This window comes from Buteo buteo, chromosome 27 (genome assembly GCF_964188355.1).
Source record: "Buteo buteo chromosome 27, bButBut1.hap1.1, whole genome shotgun sequence".
Lineage (NCBI taxonomy): Eukaryota > Metazoa > Chordata > Aves > Accipitriformes > Accipitridae > Buteo > Buteo buteo.
In genome coordinates this window covers 11,219,128-11,224,752 of record NC_134197.1, presented here as the reverse complement: position 1 = coordinate 11,224,752, position 5,625 = coordinate 11,219,128, and positions in this window count along the sequence as shown.

Below are 5,625 nucleotides of genomic sequence, written 5' to 3'. Positions count from 1 at the left end.
CACTCTGAATACTTCCTTTTGTGAAAACATGTGGTATGCTGTGTTGAAGATGAAAAAAATAAAGGAGCTGTGCAACCACAACAGTTGAAAGGAAGGGAAAAAAAAAGGGGGGGTGGAAACAGAAGTTGGATTGAAGCTACAGGAACCCTAGGAGCACTGCCAGCGTAACTGTGCTAGCATATGATACTGGCAGAGTATTCCTGGGTCCTGGTGTGGATGTAACACCAGCAAAACTGTGAGTGTGTTTCTGTGGAAAGGAGGGATTTGGGGTTTTTTTCCCCCCCAGTATAATGGCATTTACAGCAGTCTGTATGTGCAGTGTGATACTGATGAGATCACACCTACTCTCCCTGATTGTTGGCCAAAGTTTGTAGTGTAGATATGGCTTAAGTGCATAGCCATGATGTAACTTATAAAAACATAAATTATAATTCTATAAATTAAGACCTTGTATGTCCTTAAACTTGAAAGCCTTGGTATATGTAACAATAATTAAATGTAAAAAAAAAAAACCCAAACCTGAATGTGCAGCAGTACTAATTATTTTGCAACAGGAAAGTAATTACTTGTTTCTGCAAGTTACAAGAAGTAAAGCACACTAAATGGAGGAATGGGTATACCAATCAGTTGACTAACATTGCCATCAACTACCTACTTGAAACCATTCCAGCTACCTTGGTCATCTTTGCAGACAATCGGGAACTGATACACAAACACAATGGCATGGATTTCCTGAGACACTTACTCTGGTAGTAAATTGTATTCTTGAACAACAAGCTATTGATGATGGTGTAATAGTGTTGTAAGAAAAATGGCTGCTTTAAGGAGGTTTATCCATGGGGATATTTGCTGGCCATAAATTTTATGCCCCTCTACAGATTTCTTTCAGTGGCATGAAAAGCCCAGCGAAAATTGCTCAGTGAAGAACCTCTGTTTTAGACTACTTATGGCACCAGTCCATATATTAAAAACTATGTTAATTATGAGAAATGTGTTTTTATAAGTGTTTACTACTGAATATTACCGAAGAAAAAAAGATTGTTTCAATGTCCCAAGTATTTGATTCTGTATTACTCTGGCTTTTTGGTTCTTAATGCAGACTGTTTAAATGATGATGTTAAAGCAGATGAAATGTACTCCAGACAAAGACTGTTTTCTTCCTGAACTGATACTTAAAAGCTCTTACTTATTCTGCTGTTTTTTGTATACGCTAGAGGATTTGGTAAAGAAAAATATACCAACAAAACTGGAGTTACTACTGAAGATTTTATATTGTGAACCTGTTTCTCTCCTTGTGTTTATTTTAATGCACTATAAACCCGACAATATTTCTTTTCTCTGAAGAAATGCTAGAAAGGAGTCTAGTCTTAATATAAAGTGGAAATTTATGCTAACAAACCGAAAATCTGTTGTGTGTATATATAACTTTCAATAATACATATCCTTCCATTGGTTTTCCTTCCCAAAAAGTCTCAGTTTCCAATGTAAATTGGATTTTTCTGCATCTCCCTTCAGTTACTTACACCTAAAAAAGTCCACGTATTTCTGAATAAGAGTAATAATATATGACAGACTAACTGTTGGATGAAAAAAGGTACCTGAGGCTGTGTTCCTGTCATCTGTTAAGCCTGTAGAACTGATGATAGGCAAAAGATTGTAACAAGAAAATTTTGCAGCTTGTGTCACAAAGACAGGTGCCTCTGCTCTTCCGAGAAAGTAGTCTTTGAATAAGTGAATAACTTGCACTGTAAGCATCCATCAGTCTGACAGTTAATTAGATTATAGCTAGAGGCTTACACTAGGATTGCAAAGGAACACAATCTAAAGAAAACTAGGGCTCGAACTCCAGATCTAGCAGGGAGATTCTCTTCTGAGATCTCTTTTGTAAGGGACTTCTTACTCCTGGTTTAATTTCTGCATATTCTTTGTGGTAGCTTTGTTGCAAGAAGTACACTTATAAAGAACTGGATTTTGACATCTGCCATCAAATAATCTGGAGGAACACAAGCCTGGTACTGGAACTTTTGGGATGCAAACTAAAATAATAATTTTAAACCTCAAAGACCTATTTACAGCAGAAACAATTGATACTTGTACATTCCTTTTGCTAGGAGAAAGTATAAAATTAGGGATATGTAGAAACATCCTCTTAAATAAGTAATGAGGTAGAGTGGTTTGCAATTATGTCATTTTAAATCCTAGCATTAAAATAAGTGACAAATGGCTTAAGGAAAAACATATACTTTCATAATTAAAGTTAAATTGAGGGCTACAGCAGAATATGTTTAGTGTACAGCGATAACACTGATGAAAGTAACCTAATTTCCCTTGTAAGAGTAACTATTAATTTGTGAACTTGCTAAACTAAAAGTACTCTCTTTATAGTTTATATTCATTGCATGCTGTATTAAGCAGAAATATTTCTTATCCAGAGATTAACTTATTTTTCCAAGACAGCTCTATTAGCTATGTCAAACACCTTTCAAGAGAAAATGATCATACTAAGTCAGTTAAACCACATCTAGTAAAATTTAGTCATGTCAGACTTAAAATGTTGCAGAAAAATGTACTTGGATGAGACTAACGTGAAAAATTTGAATTTGAGTCACTAATAATAGTCCCTTTAGTTTTATCCTATTAATGCTATGCCGACCCAGTACAGTCAGGCTTCAAATATATTGTTCAATCATATCTTGCAAGACTAGCCTAGCTTATTTTCGGAGAGATGTCCCAGTCATCTGACTTTTTCTATTTTAACACATCACAATAATATGTTGATGTTTTATTAAAACATGGCTGCTCTAAAATATGCAAAGCCTATGCAGAGATAGGAGCAAGACTAATACAATTATCAGATTATAAAACACCACAGCTAGTATCATATGCGTAAGTTCTACCCATGCTGTAAAGATTTTACTGAGTCTGCCCTATTTGGCTACTCTGCATGTTCTTAGCCTTTCAGTAATTTCTCTATTGAATACTTCATACAACTACATGGCAACAAAGGATAGCTTTTCTTTTTCTTAGCCAGTTCCATTTATTTTGTTCATTTGTACAAATCACACAACAGAAAACTAAAACTTCCATTTTCCAGGATTTTTTTTCACTCTAAGTGTGCGGAAGTCTTGAAGCCATCAACTATTCCACTGTTGCTCCATGAACACTACCAGGAGAATGAAAACATAAATCATTGTTATATAAAGCAGCCTGTCAAGAGACTAGGGTATTTTAATTCCTTTCTCTTTGTACTGGCACTCTGACTGACACATTTTTTTGGAAGACATCTGATGAGTAGGAATAAAGCCATAACTAGAAAGGCAAAGAAGAGAAAAAATCTTGAGGAGAAGAGTGAATGACTAAGACTCCTAATTTCATGGGTACTTAACCCCTGGTTGTGCATAGCCATGTTATCCAGGTAGCAGCTCACCTGTGTGATGAATGCAGACAGCCCAAAGCTGCCAGGGTGCACACAGCACTGTCAGTATGAGGCCAAAATAGTTCCAGGCTAGATCTGATCTGAAGACAATGCACTTACCCACCATGGAACTGGATGGAGTAAGCATCCCACAATTAAGCTACTTCCTGTAGTCAGTCAATGCATTTCTAAACTGAAATGGAGATGCAGCAGTTTTGCCTTTACTATTCACAGATAAGGAAGAAATGGTTTGGCATGTAATAATCAGTGGTAGCCTCAACTGTAGCAAACTGGAAATAGGGAAGTTCAAGGTGCTGAGAGGTGTGTGAGGAAGATAAGTAGCAGAGTAGAGCCCCTGGACTTCAGGAGAAAGACTGGTTTACTCAGAGAACCAGTAGGCAGGATCCCATGGGAGGCAGCCCTGAAGGGCAAAGGAGCTCAGGAAAGCTAGCAGCAGGTCTTTAAGGAAAACCTCCTCCAGTCATAAAAACAGTTCCTCCTGATACCCAGGAAAACAAGTAGATCTATCAGGAGACTGGCTTGGCTACACAGCAAACTTACGACAACACGCCAGTGCAAAAAGGCAGTAATACAGGAGGTAAAATCAGGGATAGGCTGCAAACAAGGAATTTAGAAACATTGCTCAGGCATGTAGGGAGTGTCTTAGGAGAATAAGAGCTCACCTACAGTTGAACCGGGCCAGGATGACAAGGGCAACAAGAAGAACTTCTACTGCTACAGTAGTGACAAAAGGCCGAACAAGGACATGTGGCATGGTTGCTGAGTGGGGCAAGTGATTTTGGGTCCAGCTGGGCTGCATTCAAGTATGCTGAGAGCTGGCTGAAGTCACAGCAAGACTGTCAGCTCTGAGAGGAAACTGAGGGAGGGTCCCAATGACTGGAGAAAAGCAAATGTTCCCCCACCTTCAGAAAACACCAAGAGGAGAATCTGGGAGTCACAGACCAGTCATGCTCACTTGGCTCCTGGGAAAATCATGGAACAAGTCTTCTTGGAATACATTTTTGACACATGACGGAGGTGCTTGGGAACAATCGGTGTGGATCGACCAACCGCAAATCATCCTGACCAACCCAATTACTTTCCATGACAAAATGACTAGATTTGCAGATGAGGGGAAAGGAGTGGATGGCATTCACCCCAACTTTAGCACAGCTTTCAACAGCCTCCCACAATCTTCTTGTATCTTAATCATTATGGTCTGGGCGGGTGGCCAACTAGATGGCTAACAACTGGTTGGACAATGGGCCTCTGAGGGCAGAGAGAATGGCTTGTACTCTACCCCAGGGCCGGTAACAAATGGGCTGCTGGGATTTATCCTGGGACCTGTTCTATTTAATACCTTTAGAAGTGACCTGGAGCACGGTCACGTCAAGTTTGCAGACGACATCAAGCTTGGGGACCAATCGATAACCTTGAGGGCACGGCTCACGGGCAGAGGAACCCAGACAGGCTGGGGGGTTTAGGCAACACCACCCCTTCCGCACTCAACCAAGGCAAATGCAAACCCGCATTCGGGAAGGAGCAGCCCCGTGCGACAACACCGGGGAACGGCTGGCTGGGGAGCGGCTCTGCTGGAAAGGACCCGGGGGGCAGCAAGGGAAACACGAGCCCCCCGGACGCGTTCCCTGCAGGCGAAGGGGGCCAGCAGCACCCCGGCCCGGGCCAGCACAGCGCCAGCAGCAGGTCGAGGCCAGCACGACAGAAACTTTTTTTTCACCGTGAGGACACTCGGGCGCAGGAACGGGTCGCCCAGCCAGGGAGCGCAGCCTCCCGCCCCGTCCGGATACAGCCCAGAGCAGCCCGGCCTGACCCGATGGCCTTGAAGGTCTTTTCCAACCGGAGCGGGTCTGTGGTTCTGCGGTGCCGACCTCGGGCTGGCCCCCGCTGCTGGACAGGCGGCACGGGCGGCCTCCGGCGCTCCCTTCCCAGCCCAATTAGCCCGTGAGCCGGTGACTCCCCCTGAGGGCTGCGCGACGGCCTCGGCCGCCACCCCCGCCGCTCAGCTCGGAGCCAGGACCCCCCGCTGACCCCCGCCACGGACACGCGGGACGACGCCGCCTCACCTCGGCTCCGGCCCGCCGCCCGCCGCCCGGGGCGGGGCGGGGCGGGGCGGGGCGGGGCGGGGAGGGGAGGGGCGGTCGGGAGCCCCGCCCCCACCCGGCGGACGTGCCCCGGCCGTGCCCCGGAAG